This window comes from Pogoniulus pusillus, chromosome Z, assembly GCF_015220805.1.
Source record: "Pogoniulus pusillus isolate bPogPus1 chromosome Z, bPogPus1.pri, whole genome shotgun sequence".
NCBI classification, from domain to species: domain Eukaryota; kingdom Metazoa; phylum Chordata; class Aves; order Piciformes; family Lybiidae; genus Pogoniulus; species Pogoniulus pusillus.
In genome coordinates this window covers 35,578,125-35,595,159 of record NC_087309.1, presented here as the reverse complement: position 1 = coordinate 35,595,159, position 17,035 = coordinate 35,578,125, and the positions used below count along the sequence as shown (strand labels likewise).

The window sequence follows — 17,035 nt, the reverse complement described above, 5'->3', positions numbered from 1 at the left end:
GAGGAAGTTAAGTACATGTAAAGAGATGCCTTTTGGCTGGATGAACTGAGCTTCGTTGCGCCTTCATCCATTCTACATCTTGAAAAAAGCTCACATCATTGGAACTCAACATTGCAATGGATGTTGAGGATAACAGAAAGGGCTTCTCCAAGTGCAGTGCAGGAAAAACTAATACTAGAGGCAATGTAGGCCCTCTGCTGAATAATGTGGGTGCCCTGGTGACAGAGGACACAAAGAAGGTGGAGTTACTAAATGCCTTCTTCCATCTCCAGCTATACTGCTGGAGGCTGTCCTCAGGAGTCTCTGACACCTGAGGCACTAGAAGAAAGCATGACAAAAGAGGTTTTTTTCTTGCTTGGTGAGGACTGGATTAAGGAATAGTTGAGTAATCTGCACATCCATAAGTCCATGGGTCCTGATGGCAAGCACCTGAGGGTGCTGAGGGAGCTGGCACAGGTCATTGCTAGACCATTCTCCACCATCTTCAGTAAGTCACACTGGGCAGGGAAGTTGCCTGGGGACTGGAGTAGGACAAACATCAATCTTCAAAAGGCTAAGAAGGAGGATGTAGGTAACTATAGATCAGTCAGCCTCACCTCCACTGGAAAGGTAATGAGTTACTTATGCTCATTGCTGTCCTTAGGCATATCAAGGACATGGGGCTCATTAGGAGCAGCCAACATGGTTTCACCAAAGGGAAATCATGTTTGACCAACCTTACAGCCTTTTATAAGAACATAACCAGGTGGAAAGATGATGGTAGAGCAGTGGATGTGGTTTATCTTGATTTCAGTAAAGCATTTGACACTGCCTCTCACAGTATCCTTCTGGCTAAACCGAGGCAATGAAGATTGAATAGTGAGATGGATGTGAACTAATTGAAAAAGAGAAGTCAGAGACTTGTGGTCAATGGGATGGAGTCCAGATGGAGGCCTGTAATTAGTGGAATCCCACAAGGATCAGTCCTGGGACCAGTTCTGTTCAATATATTCATCAATGACCTGGATCAGAGCACAGAGTGCACTGTAAGCAAGTTTGCTGATGACACCAAACTGGGTGCAGTGGCTGACACACCTGAATGCTGTGCTGCCATTCAGTGAGAATTAGACAGGCTGGAGGGTTGTGTAGGGAGATATGTAATGAAATTCAACAAGGGCAAGTGTAGAGTCTTGCACCTGGGAAAGAACAACCCCAGGTATCAATATAGGTTTGAGACTGACCTGTTGGAAGGCAGCAAAGTGGAAAAGAATCTGGGGATCCTAGTGGATAAAAAGTTGACCACAATCCAGCAGTCTGCTCTTGTAGCCAAGAAAGCCTATGCCATGCTGGAGCATATTAGAAGAGGAGTGGTTAGTAGGTTGAGAGAGGTTCTGCTGCCCCTCTACTCTGCCCTGGCGACGCTACATCTGGAATATTGTTCGAGAACATAGAACCTCTTGAGAGAGTCCAGCACAGAGCCACAAAGATGATTAAGGGAATAGAACATGTTCCTTATGAGGAGAGACTGAGGGAGCTGGGGATCTTTAGCTTGGAGGAGACTGAGGTGTGACCTCATGGATGTTTTTAAATATGTAAAGGGTGAGTGCCAAGATCATGGAGTTGTGCCCATGTTCAGTGATGCCCAGTGACAGGAACAAGGGGCAATGGAGGGAAATTGAGGCATATAAAGTTTCACATAAGCACAAGGAGGAATTTCTTCAGTGTGAGGGTGACTGAATGATAGAACAAGCTGCCTGGGGGGTTGTGGAGTCTTCCCCTCTGGAGATATTAAAAATATGCCTGGATGCATTTCTGTGTGATCTGGTATAGGTGGTCCTTCCCTGGCACAGAGGTTGGACCCTGACATTCTGTGATTCTGTGATTCTGAGATCTTATTTTTGCATAATGCTGTGAAAGCTGAATATACTACTATACTGCTTCCTCTTGATTTCAAAGGTATTTGCACTGATGCTTTGTAGTTCATTCTGGGGGCTGTTTTCACCTGTTTTAACTGGTAAAACAAGATAAGATTTCCTTGAGGAGAGGGAGAACTCGGCCAAAAAATCCTGGGAACATTTTTATTAAAGTAAATGAGAAGTTTTCAGGAAGTGGAACGGGAGAGGAGGAATAAAGGGGAAAGAGAGGGGAAACAAAAAGGAAGAGACATTTACTCTCTACAGTTGTTTGTCTGTTAGGACAAGGAGTTCCACATACTGAGGCAAATGTCCAAAAGCGAGGTAAAAGGAACATAATAGCTCCAACAGTTAAATTGACAAGTCTATGAATTAGCTCTTTCAGTTCAGAATTGCAGGATACTACTGAAAGAACATTTTAAAATGCATGTTAATTCATGCTTATCCATCAAGTTCAGTCCACAAATTTCATAAGGACTGAAATAAACAGCAAATTGTAACTTAAGAGAAGTTCTCACAGCCTACAGTAAAATACAGAAGCAGAGACAGGATAGGGAAACTCTCTATCAAATGGGGTTTGTATCTGACCAGTGCTACAGTCCAGACTTCTGGAAACTGTACTGAAATCTGCATCGCAGTTTCTAAATAGGAATAATTTTTGTGCTTTGAAACATTTATGTTTTCTAAAAAGACATGGCTTTTGTCAAGCAGAAGTAGAAGCTACCACTTCTTTTGGAAAGTAATTTGAAAGGCACTAGTTATGGAAAAATAGCTTGATAAAAAAGAAAAGATTAAATGGGATACTTTGTACACTTAAAGACTGAGAATGTCTGTTACTTAAGCTGAAACATAATCACTGAATTTTTAAATAGGGTCTTCAAACATTCTTGTAAAACTGAGGAATTTCAAGGTTAAAGCTAGAAAGTTACATATTCTGCAGTGGCTTGCACACCTTATCTGACATGACCTATTTGTGCCTTGTAGAAAATTGCCCTTCTGGTGTGGCTTTAAAGACATTGATTTTATTTGTTATTTGCTTTCTAGCCTACAATTTGGTGTTTGGGTTTTAAAGAAGTGCCAGCCAGCATTCGAATTGGTGGTACCAACCTTTGTGTGCACTGCTCCCCAGGGACAATTATTTGCAGCAGCAGGGCTGAGAAACCTAAATAATCTTACTGAAGGAAGCTGGCCCTCCCATTACCTCTGTCACTTAAAGCTGATACAGGCTGTGCATCCAGCTACCAGCAGCTTCAATCAATGCCCATCATGTCCAGAGAAAATAGTCTCCAGGATGGAGCAAGAAACTCACCCGCTGCCAGCACCCTTTGTCACTCCCACATGAACAGAACATGATTCCCTGGGATTAGCCAACAATTACGTGTTCTGAACTGATCAATTCAGTCAATTTACTGTGCAAATTAAATTGATCCTCTGGACCAAAGTGATCTGCCAGCAGGGAGTACCTGAGAAAACAGCATGACTGTGTAAACATTGTTGTCCTCACTCCAGTGTGGAGTGGCCCAGAGCCATATGGTGCCACTATGAACTTATTAACTGATGGATTAACTCATCTCAGCATTTGGGATCCCCAGTTTCCAGCTGTGAGGGTGATTGATGGGCTAACTGCTGCTTCAGTCTTGGAAGTTATTTCCTCCATTTAACAGAGTCAAGAAGACAGAAAATTGCCCCCTTTGTAAATGCTAATCGCACCACTCCTTCGAATGCCCAACATAGCAATTTATTCCAGGCAAAGTCTTAAAATTGGTATAGCACACATCAAATGCATGCTAATTAGCAATTTCTTTTGACGGCTCCATCACTTATTAAGGGTCTCCTTTTCCATATGTTCATCATGCCCCACTTCACCCTTTAATTACATAACAGCACTTTTTACTAATTGTGAGAAGGTACATTGTACCCACTATCTGCAGTAAGTACTATATCTTCTGAGGTCTAACTTCGGGTCAGAGAGAAAGTAGTCAGATAGGCATAAAGTCCTAAGGGCACTGTCCTCATTTTAGGTATATTCATCTTTATCCCTATGAGCAATGCTTCTTAAAGGAGTGTCGTGAGAAAAGAGCACTGCTTTAGAAACAACAAACCTCATGTCCATGTGGCATTGTACTAGCACTGGTAATGTGGTAATGAGGTCCTGACTTTCCCAGTGCAGGTGAATAGGGTCTCACTATGAGCAATTTATTTCTTGGTGTCTTCTAGTGGGAAAGTATCAATAAACCTTAAAACAGGTGATCTGCAGCAGATTAGAGGATTTAGTCTGTCTATTTTGGACTATGTTGGCTCAGTCCATCATTATTTCTTTCTCTCTCCATATGATTCTTTCCCGATTGTACATTGTCCTTTGTTCTTAAAAGCTATCCAGTGTGTTTCTTGTGGCAGCACTAAGACTGAACAGAAGCTAGGGGTTATAAATAAAGCAAAACACAATCTAAGTCATAGGTATGGAAAGAAATGGCATTTTTTTCTTGTCGAAAGCACTGAGAAATGCTCCTTGTGTTGCTTTCCCCACACCAGGAAACTACCACTATAACCTCAATGAGTAATTAGTCTTTATGTCTGTCACAGCATAACAGGACATGGATAAATAAATGGACAAATTCTAAAGCACATTTCATTAGTATTTATTTCACATAAACCTTGTCAGCAGCTTCAAGCTGGTTTAATTAGTTTTGTTTTTTTTTTTTGCAATGCATGCAGCATCTATAGCCCTGTTCAAAGTTAAAACATTGTTATGAAATGAAGGAAAGTATGTCAAGCAGTTCAGAGCAAATTAAAGCTCCAGATGCTTGCTGAAATGTGTTTGAATGGTGCCTATCATTGCTTAAACGATGAATATGCCTTTTTGATGCTGAATTAAAAGAAGATGGTAATTTTAGAGCATTGGTAAGGATGATAATTTGAGACAAAAAGAAATTCAGGTTTTCTCAGTCACTCCTGTGCAATGAAAACAGAGCTTGGATGAAGCCAAAACATAATATTCACTAAAAGATTTCATATTTTTCCCTGGTTTTGCTGAAAATGTCATTTCAATCAATATATTCTCACTGGTTCTAAGTGGAAAAAGTCAAACATCCTTAACTTCAACAAAGAATATTAAAGGAAACACTACCCCCCAAAAATCATACAACAATCAGAGTTGGAATGGACCTCTTGAGATCATCTGGTTCAACTTTCCCCCTCTCCCCTTGGCTTTCTCAACGTTACTCCCATGTAGTTTCATATTACAGCATTTTAAATCATTGCATCAAACTTTTAAAATGAGATCAAAATAGATGTTAGTACGTATGAGTGCTCTCTGCCAGCAAGGTTCGTTTTGGAGCTTGCTGCCGACAGAAATCCGGTGCAAACACACTAGTCAAATCTCTGGTTGCTCCAAGAACCCCGAGTAATTTGTATTTTAGAAATTATGCCATGTAAGATCAAGGACAAGCAAGGAGATAAGAGTGATGAGTTTTAACTTGCATAACCTCTACATTGAGGTGAGCTGGCAAAACCATCAGAGAAGACTTGCACTGAATTCCAATGGCCCTGACAGACAGTTTATTCTAAATTGGACATCTATCCACTGCACAAGAGAATCAACTTGCCTTTAATTTACAAAGCCTTCACAAAATGCCATATTAAGATTAATCTACATGTTTATGAGTGAGATGCAATATCTACATCAGATGTGTGACCTGTGGACAGAACAAGACCATAGATAGACACAGACCTGCCTTCATGCAGCCTTTAGTCACAGTGTCTGAGCAATAGCTATATCCACCCAGTAACAACAACACACAATGGATCTTGAAATGCAAGCATCTTCTGAACAGTGAGGGTGTTCATTGGACACCTACTTTAAAGGAAGCTGCTAAATGATTTTTTTTATCTTCAAATATCCCTTGCTAAAATATTCAGAACTAAGTGTTATACTTTCAATCAATTTCTTTTAACTGTTCTCTTGGAAATAATTGCGAAAGGTAATGCATTTATTTTCCATGCCTACAAACTCAAGTAATTATAATCTGCTAAAACTAAATTATATTGAGCATCTGTTTCCAGTGCCTAAGCCCTTACAAATGTGATGTGATGTCTGGAACAGTTTTTCCAAAAAAAAAAACCAACGTTTTTTCCAAAAAAAAAACAGTAACAAACAAACCTGACAAGGAAAATCAAAGCAGAAATGTTTGCTTACCTGAACTAGCAAGTGAAGAAAACAAATCCTTCACTTGAGGTATATACTTTAAGTCTGTATATACATACATTTATATATATGTATATGTCAATTTGTGTATCTCTAAATGTTATAATTTAAAACTTCTGAATTTGGAAGAGGAAAGCTGTGCTAGTTTGAAGCAAGCTGGAATGTTTTGGTAACAGAACTAGATAATGGGCAGTGAAATGAAAACAATTGATGTCAACTTCTCTCACAGTCACGCTGAGAACTCTGGGAAGAAGAAAGACTTTTTCTCCATTTTGTCTCTCACTCTTGCTTTTGCCTTAGACCTGGTCACATCTCATTGACCCTGCTCCCACTAACCTTGCTCCCTAACCTCTTGGCTGCACCTCTCTTCTTCCTGAGAACTGGGGTAAGGTTGAAAGGGCCGGGGGAGGTGTTGGGGTGGTTTGAGAGCCCCTCCTGGGGACTCAGGTTTCTGGGAGGGGAGTTGTGCTTTTGTATTGTTTATCCTTTGTATATTTCTGTATATAATTGTATATAACTGTATATATTGTAAATAGCTGCTTGTAAATTCTGCTAGCTGTAAATAAATTGCTTCATCTATATTCCCAGGGTCCGTCTGAGTTAGCTGGGGCAAATTCAAAAGTGTGGGAGGGGCGGGGTAACCCCCAAACCATCACAAAAGCGCAGCACACCATTTTTTGATCTCTGAAGACTGAGCACCTCTCTCAAGAGAGAACTGGGGCTGTTCAGTCTTGAGGTTCCCCTCAAAGGGTATCTCACAAACATCTATTAATATCTGATGGGTGAGTGTCAAGATGCAGGTGTCAGTCTCTTTTCAGTGGTGCCTGGTGCCAGGACAAGGAACAATGGGTACACGATAGAACACAGGATGTTCCACCTCAACATGAGGAGACACTTCTTTATGGTGAGTGTCAGAACACTGGAACAGGCTACCCACAGAGGTTGTGGAATTTCATGCTCTGAAGGCTTTAAAAACCCACCTACATGTATTCTTGTGTGTCCTGCCCTAGGTGATCCCGCTTTGGCAGGACCAGATGATCTCTTGAGGTCTCTTCTATCCCCTAACTTTCTGTGATTCAGTAATTTTGTAAAGTTCAATCGTATTTAAAAAAGATTTTTTTTTTTCACTTGCTGAAATAAAGACACTTATCTCTTGGCTGGGACTTCATAAGATATGTGATATCTGTGCCTGTTGTGTTTTGGGATTGTGGTGGGTTAGGAACCTCCCCCTCCCACTGTTGGAATTTACCAGACCAGCTCAGGTGGCTTGGAAGTAAGATAAAGCTATATTTACAGCAAATCTTAATTTACAAGCATGTATACACAATATATTTACAAGTATTTACAATTCAATGCAAATAAGAAACAATATAGAAATCCAAATTCCATCCTGGATAAAGAAACTGCCTGGAAGGGACTCAAAGCCACTCTTTCTCTTCCAGACAGACAAACCAATCAGCAAAACTTACTTATTATCTGTGAGTGGAAGGTGCCAGAGAGGAGTGAAGAGGAAGTGACTAGATCAAATGCTTAGGAGTGAAGAAGGCAAAAGAGGGACAAATCATTTACATTTTGTCTTTTTATTTCTGTCAGCAAAACAATGAATCACATAGACTTCATAATTATTTTATTTTTACAACCAGTGATCTAATTTCTGTCATTAGAATTTCCAGTCAGCCTCAAACCAGCACAGGAATAAGCCAGAATTTTCAACCCCAGAAACAGTGATTCAAATTGGAGACTGACAGACCCCTACAGTTCTGTAAGTGGTGTTGTTATCCTGAAGAAATGTAATTAAATTGTCTTTGTCAGGGAGAGATTTGTCCAATCACTCATTCATAATATGTGCAAGCACATCTGTCATTAGCTATTTGCTCTGTCATCTTTAGGTGCTTTATTTCAGGTGGAACATCATGAAGATCAGATCAATGCATCTCTTGTTCCTTTTACTTAGGAAGGCACTGTGGGAATTGAGGAAGGAAGTCAGCTAGAACACATGCCTGTATATCCTTGAAGCAGGAAGATTAATGTTAGAAACATAGTATTTTGTATACCTCCATTTGTGTAATGCTGGTATAGAAACATAGTAAACTGGTATGCTCGCCTCGTGTACAGAAGCATAGTAAATTCAGAACAAAGAACTGAAGTAGTCTGTGCCAAGATAACCAACACCTCACTGTTACTCAGTAAGAAAGTTAAACCCAATATTTTGTTCAATCATTTTATTCCACAACTTGTAGTTTCCACAATTTGTAGAGCGGCATATAAAAAGACTGCTGCTACAGCAATAAAGGGCTTCAGCTACTTTGATGTCCACATATCCTTGTGTTGCTGATTTTGTCTGTCACTAATACAAGGGTGACAAGGCATCATTCTTCTGTTCTCAACACAGGCATCTCAACAGTATTTCTAAAATATCAAATCCTCTGCTACCTGAGTTGGACAGCATGATATCAACTGTATTTTTCTACCTAACATGAGGTCAAATCTCCAGAAGAGGTGACTTACGTGAAGGATTATGCAAAATTAATAATCTGTTAATTAATCATCTGTTAAATCTGATGATTGTTAATAACTATGAAAACTGTTTATTAACATTAAAACTCACCAGAAACTTATTCACAGGTTCAAAAATGCACAGATTGGAAATTTCTACATGCAGGGCACAGGCAAAACTAGATCACTTATTTCTTAACATGTCAAATGCAAATATAATACTGGAAGAAGATTGTAGGTATTTACTCACAAAATTACAAATCAGGCAGTACCCAAAGCACGTGTAAATCTGTCTAATTGGCCACTGAGACTTGATTTCTCCCAGGCTTCTGGAAAGGAGGCAGACAATCCCTGACCTTGTCCCCAGCTCCTCTGAATGATTTGTGTATCTCCAGGACTTGTAGTCTTAGCAGGAAAACTTTCAGGGGCAGGCAGGATGTCTTGAGGTGTGCACAGTCTCAGCACAGTGTCACGCTGGGGGCTATGCAAGGCGACTGCATGAAGGCATTTGGAGCCTGTTCCTGGTAAGCTCTCCAGGCAAATTCAGGATGCAAAATGAGGCAGCAGCAGCCTCATGCTACCTGCTCATCCCTTTTATCAACATCCAGCCCGTGACTAGTGGCGCACTGGACATCGATTAGCCAATCAGAATGGCACTTTTCTAGGTCTCACTGTATTAGGCAAAACCAGGGCTTTTGCCCTCCCCTCCCAAGGTTGCCTCCCCAGCACAAAAGGGGGGGTGGGGATGGAGAGGTGGGCAGGCAAACATGTCTGGCCATGGATAAGCCCATGTTTGCCTCATAAAGCCTACCACCACTACTTCTTGAGTATTGCTTAAGTATGGAGGTCAGTTGAACCCAGACAGGTTTTGCTGCTCACTTTATAGCATAAAAGCTTGCTTTAAAAAATAGCGTTCAGAAACACAGTAATGCTTAACTGATGCCCTAACCTCATCTATACTGAGTGTTTGTCATGATCATGGATTATGAATATTAATATTTGAGGAAAAAAAATTAAAAATATTTTCCACCCTGAAAATATATACAGAATGTACAGGTTCTGGATATTTGGTTGGGAATCTTGACCATAATAGGGAGATATTAATATTAACAATCAATTTAGAATGTTAGGAACTAGTTAGGGACCTGGGGCTTTTTAGTCTGGATAAGAGAAGATTCAGAGGGGATTTAATAAATGTTTATGAATATCTGAGGGCTGGGGATCAGGAGGGGGGGTGTCATGGAAGGGCAGCAGCCCCAAAACTGAGGCCTCTCTATGCCTCTACATGCCTGGACATGTTTTTTTCTGCCAGGACCCATGGCAGTAAACAGGTTGTGTAACGCACACATGCCCAGTCCGTGTACCCCTGGGGTCCGCCCAGGTAATCCCCTATTGGGAGGGTCCAGGCAAACAGCTACTGCCTATGAAGGTAAGGTTTGGCTTACTGCCAGCCTGATTGGTCACTTTAGATGGCCAAATGAGCCACGAATCTCGGCTCAGAGTCTATAAAGAGAGGTGCAAAGGAGCACCACGTGTTCAGAGCATTCAGAGTGTTCAGACTTAGAGGACCAAGCTCAGCTCTGATCCACATAGCAGCACAGACCTGCTTGCATGGCCTAGACACAAGATCAGGCCTTACTCTCTTGCAAACATCACTTATGAGGCTCAGACCTCTTGCATTAACCTCAAGGCGCAGTTAAGCTGTCTGCGAACCCTTTGAGAAGCAGAGCGCATGCACGCCTGCATTTGGTACATATATGGGGAGCTGAGAGCCCCCTGCCTAAGCCTAGAGCAGCCGTACATACTGGCTTGCTGTCTTGCATTTATCTATGGAGCTCAAGTCTCCCTGCAGCCCGGCACACTGCTTGCCAAGCTGTCCTGTAAGCCTGGAAAATTCTAGGCCCAGCAGACCCTTCCAGACTGTCTGCTAACCTACAAACACAGCCTGCTAGCTGTGAGACCGACTGTCAGAAGCTACACAGACAAATCCTTCTCCTGCACCTGGAAATCCTGCCAGCTGATCATCCCTGGACACGGCATCCAGGAGAGGAAGCAGCACCAAGGCAGAGACCACTTCACTCCAGGAGAGAAGGTCAGAGAAATCCTGTTTACCCCAGAGACTGGGAACACTTATCATTGCCCTTCAAGCTGGGACTGATTCCAGCCTCACCAAGACCCAAATACTGGGCACACACTGTGACACAATCCCAGGAGGGTGATTAGTGATTAATACTTAAGAGCAACACATTTAAGCAAGCTTTAATTCCTTTGTAAAATAAGTTACCCCTGTCTTAAGAACACACACAGTTTCAGCCCTTGCTGGGCAGACAGTATAGTTGTTAAAAGGCATTAAGCCTAAGGGAATCTTTCTCTCTGTCTATAGTTGTTGATAATTTGATATTTTGATTTAATAATCAAACCCCTGTAAATATATCCCAAACTGTTTTCATAATCTTGCACATAACAAACTTGATTACATAGTGGTTGGGGGTGGTACAAATCTGTAAATATTAATTTTAATAAATAATTTTATAAAAAATCAAAAACGCCTCAAATTAATTTCTCACCTCCCCCTAACAGAGGAGGAATAAGAGAATCCCCTCCACAACCGGGGGACAGGCTTGTCTCACTTGCTCCCAGCGATAGGAGAAAGAGCAGTGGATGCAAGGTGCAGCACAGGAGCCTTCACCTCAACCCAAGGGCAAACTTCTTTTTGCAGAGCACTGGAACAGGTTCCCCAGGAAAGTCGTGGAGTCTCCTTCTCTGGAGACTTTCAACGCCCATCTCGATGTGTTCCTCTGTGACCTAAGATATAGGTTGTATGGTCCTGCTGTGGGAGGTGGGTTGGACTTGATGATCTTTTTGTGTCTCTTCCAACCCCTAACATCTTGTGATTCTGTGAATATCCAGAAACTTGAAAAAAACACAAGCAGCTTTTCCTCACTATAAAGGCAGCAGGCAAGGTTCCAGGAAATCTAGAAAACAGAAGCCAAACAGATGAATTTACTCATGAAGTCAATGTGTGAGAACAGAGAATTCCTTGTGGTTTAAAGTGCAGGAGTCGGCCCACAAAATTGCAAGCATAATCCACTTCTTTGAAACATAAGTTGACTTCCTTGAAAGGCAAGGAGTAGTGTTGTAAAACATTCGGTGGAGCACTATGGGAAAATGGCTCTTTGTTCACCAATATGGTTAGATGGTCAAATCCACTTTATTTCTGTGATACAATGACTTATATGCATTTCTAGCAATAGGCGTGCTCCACCAAGATTGGTTACAATCAGAGGGTCCAGAGTTACATGTAAGGCGTGCATAGGTTAGCTTATCACAACATTCAGCCTCCATCACCACCTACTCCAGCCCCTTTGGTTATCTAGTCTCTGCCCACTGCATCTGTGTGTGGGGTGCTCAGTTGTTTACAGCTCGATTTCCTGGGCTAGCAGGGCTCCCAAGGACGTTCTCAGTGCAGGTTGCTCATGTTTATAAATTTATGTACTCGACTGGTGAGAAATTCTTCCACAGAGTGGCACCAGGGCCCAGGCAATTTCATGTGGTGGCAGAGGCTGGACAATGGGAGCCCAAGAGAACCCGAACGGAGATTGTGGCACCTGTGGCTGCCTCTCCACCGAGGTGACCATCCATTGCTGACCCCTCAGGCCCGATTAAGGCCCTGAGTACAGGGGATTCTAGCAAAAGAAATTAACTCAGAAGTATTGGCACAAGATGTGAGAAGAAAGCCGTGGTGAAATACTGGAGCATATTGGAATACAGGTGCTGCAGGCCACCGTGCTTTGGAAGAACTCTCATAGAGGAGCTGGTAGAGGACATCTGCATTTTGAACCATGAAAAAGCAGACAATGCTCATAAAAGAGATGGAGAGATTCCTGTTTCATCCTACAGTGGAATTTGTTGCCTCCCACTTTGCACTTCTCACTGCATATGAAGATATCAATAAATGATTAAAGGAGACCAAGAAGGAGAACTCCCTCTTAAAAAGAAGAGTAAAAATTTCAGAAGAAAAGCTGCTTGGCTCCCAAGTGGAAGAAGATTGCTGTTCAGTTGGATGTGAATAAGTAAATAAGGCATACCAAGCCTATCGAGAGGCCTGTATAGACAGAGATCATCTGAGAAACAGACTGGATGAAGCGATGAAAGAAAGTGCAGAATCCTCAAAAACCTTGAATGAACAGTTGCAATCTAAAGAAGTAGAGCTGTTTCAACTAAGAACTGAAGTGGAAACTCAACAAGTAATGAAAAATCTGAATTGTACTCAGTCCAGCTGGGAAATAGAAAAGTTGAACAGTGACATGAAAGTGCATAGTCTGGAACAGAGTCTAGAAAAGCTCAAGGAAGAGTGCAGCAGTCTCAGAAACGAGTTGCAAAACTCCAAGCACAAAGACCATGCTCAGAATGGAAATCCATTGAATGGAGATGACCTTCAAAGGCAAAACATCCAGAGTGTGCAAGAAGCATATTAGGAACTGAAGAGAGAAATGTCTAATTTGCACGTGTGGAAGCATGAACAATGAGAACAAACAACCAGTGCCACAATCCCCTAGACCTACGAGGGTGCTGCAGGCTTGCAGCAAAGGTGTCCTCTAGGCTGATAGCACATTGTCCGCGAGTAGCGGGGAATGGCAGTTTTCTGGCAGCACAGCAGCAGCTCAGTCCAGCATGCATACAGTGTCTGGGTAGCAGGATCCATGGAAAAAAGTTTTTAACACTTTTGGATCTCTCCATTTGTAACCTCTCCAGACAAATGCATCCATTGGCATTACATATCGAGTGGGAACTACCCAGCCTATAGAGTTTCAATGTGTGATTCTACAGTGCAGGAAACTCACATAGTGTTAAGTTCCATGTGTATGCACCAGCCTGCGACAGGAAAAAAAAATGCCCATATAGCTTTTTTTTGTGCCGTTCCACTTCTCCCCATTCAAATCCATACAAGGGAGTGGAACAGCAAAGGAGGGTTTTGGGGCTCTCCCCAACAGTGCTTTGTTAGGATGTGTGGTTTTCCCTCCCCTCACACACTTTTGTTTTAACACAGGAGACGGGTACAAAGACAAGGCTCAGATTAGCAGAGACATCAAGAAAACTAAAGAACTGTAAAGCCAGCCCTCTTTAGTCATGCTTTAAAAAGGAGTGGAAATTCGGAAAGAGAGGAATAATATTTGGTCTATTACTCCTCCCTGAATTTTCTGAACCTTAAAATATCTAGTAAAAGCTCTTAGCTTTTATTAGTAGTTACCACATGATTTCCCTATGTCCTTCTCCTCTCTCCACTCCATCATCCAGTATTTTGTTCCTACCATGGTGCAAAAATCCTAGAACAGGTACCTCCCATGCACAGGAAGGGTGTTACAATGGACATAAGCTTCCAAATGCCACATGAATCTGTTCTAGAATGATGTTTGATGGCCTGATTGCCACTGTGAGAAGATCTTTTACTCTTGAATTAATACTGTCTATTCATTGATTATTTTCCCTCTTGAGCTGTAGGGACTGTGACTGCATAATTTCTGCCTTCCAGAAGAACTGAAAACAGACACAAGGCTGGATTTTTTTTTTTTTTAATAATCAATGACTTCCTTATCTCTTTGCAATACAGCAGATGCTAGAGGTAGTAGAAGAATTACTGTGAACTTGCCTTCTTAAGATTTTATGAGTATGTGAGACAATACTTTAGCAGCCATTGGAAGTGAGGGGTGTTTCAAATCACCAAAGAAGCAAGCAGGAGAACAGATAGGTGTCACAGAAGTGGCCTTGTTTCCTATGGTAAAATTCCCAGTAGGTCAAATGTGAAACTTTTCACTTGAATTATTGCAAGAGCATTTTGAAGGAAACAATTCAAAGAACTGAAGTACTTTTAGTTGGAGTTGTAAAAGGGAGAAGAGAGCATGTCTCAGTGTGCTAATATGAAAGAAAAGCTGTAGAAGTTGTTTAACTGGACTTTAGTTTTGACACTATTTCTCATAGCATCCTCTTGGAGAAAACTGGCTGCTTATGCCTTGAATGATTTGCTGGGTTAAGTACTGGCTGGACCAGGGAGGTGGTGGAGGTGCCGTCCCTGGGGGTTTTCAAGAAAAGACTAGATGGGGCACTTAGTGCCATGGTCTAGTTGGTCTAGTTGATTGGTTAGGGCTGGGTGCTAGGTTGGACTGGATGATCTTGGAGGTCTCTTCCAACCTGGTTGATTCTATGATTCTATGGCTGGGCCCAAAGAGTGGTGGTGAATGGAGTTAAATCCAGTTGGTCATCAGTCACAAGTGGTATTCCCCAGGGCTCAGAGCTGGGGTCAGTTTTCTTTAAAATCTTTTTATCAGTGATCTGAACAAAGGGAATTGAGTGCACCTTCAGGAAGTCTGCAGATGACACTAAATTGGGTGGGAGTGTTGATCTGCTTGATGGTAGAAAGCCTCTGAAAAGTGATCTGGACAGACTGGATCCATGGGCAGAGGTCATTTATATGAGGTTTAACAAAGTCAAGTGCCAAGTTCTACGCTTGGGCTAAACAACATAAGTCAATGCTACAGGCTTGGGACACAGCGGCTGGAAAGGTGCCTAACACGAAGGATTTAGGGGCATTATTTGACAGCCATCTAAACGTGAGCCAAAAATGTGCTCAGGTGGCCAAGGCAAACAACATTCTGGCCTGTGTCAGGAACAATGTGGCCAGAAGGAGCAGGGAAGTGATCCTGCTCCTGTACTGGACACTGAGGCTGCACCTTGAATCCTGAATTTGGTTTTGAGCCCCTCACTACAAGAAAGACATTGAAGTCCTGGAGCGTGTCCAGAGGAGGGCAACAAAGTAAGTGAAGGGTTTGGAGAACAGGTCTTAGGAGGAGCAGCTGAAGGAACTGGGATTGTTTAGTCTGGAGAAGAGGAGGCTGAAAAGAGACCTCATTGCTTTCTACAGCTACCTAAAAGGAGATTGGAGTGAAGTGAGTGCTGGTCTCTTCTCCTTAGTATCAGGGCATAGAACAAGAGGAAATGGACTCAAGTTGCACTAGGGGAGGTTTAGGTTGGATATTAGGTAAAATTTCTTTCCTCAAGAGTGGTCCAGATAGTGGAGTCACTGTCCTTGGAAGTGTTCAAGAAACCTGTGGACATAGCACTTTGGAACAAGGTTTAATGGCCATATGGTGTTATGTTGATAGTTGGACTCGGTGACCATAGAGGTCTTTTGGAAACGAAACAATTCTGGGCTCCTCAGCTTGTACAATAATTGAAAAAGCAAACTCAGGGATTTTGCACACTAGGTTGGTCGAGAGATTTTTTTTATGCTTAGTCTTGTTTGAACACAGCACATCTATAGTTCCAGTACAATTGCACACAGGCAGCATCTCCTTTTTGCTTAAGTGCCTAACAACATTTCCAGCTTGTAGATTTGGATAACTTCAGACATGAGGAAACTGCCTCCATGATATGTAAACACAGTTTCATTCATTACACCCCTCCAACCTTTCGCTTTGTCTGACTTTTGTTAAGAGCCCTAAAACTACTCTCATTTATGGGAATGCCCTGAACATAGAAAAGTTGCTTAGAAAGCATCACTTCACCATTCCTTCCCTGGCATGCAGCATCATGTAAAAGATTCTGTGACACAGCAAGGGTTGCAGACAGTAAAAATGGGAGAAAGAAGCAGGTGGGGAGGGGGAATTACAGAAGTCTGTGTATATATTATGTGCTACTCATTAAAGTGAGTCCCTCATGAATATGGCCACTACACAGGGGTGAAAGGACAGCAAATTAATGACAATCACCTCCACAATGGGAGAAAAGCAACAGGCCACCTTCCCAAAAGATTCTGATCTTTCCCACAGGGTCTATTGCCGGTGTTGCATCTGGGACAAAATGACTCTTGGCTCACCAATATGGTTAGATGGTCATTCTTTGTTTTATTTCCATGTTACAGTGAGTTATATGCTTACTTAGAAGAGGCATGCACAGCTAACTTAGTTTAGGATTTGTACGTGTGGATAGCTCACGATTGGTCCAGGGTTACCGGCCTGGTACAGATAGATCACAATCCCACAGGGTCAGCACCTTACGGCTGTCTGGCCCTGCGCCCTTGCAGCTGGCACTCTATCTCCTGCAGCTGCATGTGGGGGGTGCCCCCACTGCCTGGTATCTTAAGTCCAAGATGGACTCAAGGACAGTTCCCAGCACGGGTTGGTCATGTTTATCATTTCATGTCCTGTTAGCAAAAATCCCTCCACAGGCTTCATGCATGATTCCGTGTATGTATGTTAGGAGGAAGTTCTTGCCAGAGAGAGTGATTTGCCATTGGAATGGGCTGCTCAGGGAGGTGGTGGAGTCACTGTCCCTGGAAGTGTTCAAGAGAAGACTGGATGAGGCACTTAGTGCCATGGTCTAGTTGACTGGCTAGGGCTGGATGCTAGGTTGGGCTGGATGATCTTGGAGGTCTCTTCCAACCTGA

The 17,035-nt window shown here is 42.3% G+C and overlaps 1 pseudogene; it reads left to right on the top strand.

Annotated features, from left to right (window-relative positions):
- The window catches only part of LOC135192927 (5-azacytidine-induced protein 2-like), a 105,078-nt pseudogene extending 91,957 nt beyond the window's left edge, over positions 1-13,121 (top strand).
- The last annotated feature ends 3,914 nt before the right edge of the window (positions 13,122-17,035 follow it).